This window comes from Myotis davidii, unplaced genomic scaffold (genome assembly GCF_000327345.1).
Source record: "Myotis davidii unplaced genomic scaffold, ASM32734v1 scaffold170, whole genome shotgun sequence".
In the NCBI taxonomy this organism is placed as follows: Eukaryota; Metazoa; Chordata; class Mammalia; order Chiroptera; family Vespertilionidae; genus Myotis; species Myotis davidii.
The window spans coordinates 2,170,034-2,171,031 of NW_006282528.1; the positions used below are offsets into that span (position 1 = coordinate 2,170,034).

General features: G+C 58.7%; 1 protein-coding gene across 1 annotated transcript in view; it reads right to left on the reverse strand.

The window, feature by feature from the left end:
- Window positions 1-998, reverse strand: part of EVA1C (eva-1 homolog C (C. elegans)) — a gene marked incomplete at its 5' end in the record, with an annotated part of 16,393 nt that overhangs the window by 874 nt on the left and 14,521 nt on the right. The gene's annotated exons all lie outside the window — the stretch shown is intronic.

Below are 998 nucleotides of genomic sequence, written 5' to 3' on the forward strand. Positions count from 1 at the left end.
GAACGGAGTCACTGCGTGTATGTCCGTGAGAGGACACGGGCAGAGGTGGTCCCCCCCTGAGGTCTGCCTCTCACTCGCTGTGTGACTTCCTGCAGGGTACACACCCTCTCTGACTCAGCTTCCTTATCTGTAAAATGGGCCAATAGCGCCTTCCCATTAGAGTTCTCATGACGAAGTGAACTAATTCCTATAAAGCTACCAGAACACTCTGTGACGTATAGTAGATGCTCAGTAAACTGTCAGCTATCAGCAGTCATAAACGTTGAAAAATTAGTTTATATGGAAAGTTTAAATGTGCATGTGAGAACTAAAAATGATGTAAGCAAAGCTTAAGTCCTTCTAGGTTAAAAAGAAAATACAGCCCAGCCAGCATGGCTCAGTGTCAGCCTGTGGACTGAGGGTTCCGGGTTCGATTCCCGGTCAGGGCACAGGTCCCGGTTGCGGGCTCAATCCCCAGTGGGGGGCGTGCGGAGGCAGCCGATCCATGACTCGCTCTCATCGCTGAGGTTTCTCTCTCCCTCTCCCTTCTGCCCTGAAATCAATAAAAACACATTTATACATAAAAAAGGGCCCCGGAGGGTGTGGCTCCCGGGACGGTCGGCGGGTGCTGCCAGAACTTGCAGCCGGCGCTCCAAGCTGCGGCCCGTGCCCAGGCGGGCCGTGCCCTCCCCTCGCGGGACAGGCTGGGCTCTGCCCGCCAGCAGGCTGCATCCCACTGGCCCTCAGGGGAGATGATCCCGGGAAACCTTGGCAGCCGGGCGAGGCAGCGGGTGACTCAGACAGGGGCTCTGTCTTCGCCGGGCACGACCCGTTCCTGGACTCGGCGGTCTCTGGCCCGGCGTTCCCCCAGCCCAGCGGGAAACGCGCTGATCCCAGGCCTTCGATTCCAGCTGGAAGCGCATTCCTTCGGCGCCCGCGTCTCCAAGCACAGGATGCCCGTGCAGCCCACCCTACACGGTGTGACTCTCGGCCTGCCACCCCCCCAACCTCCTCCCGCC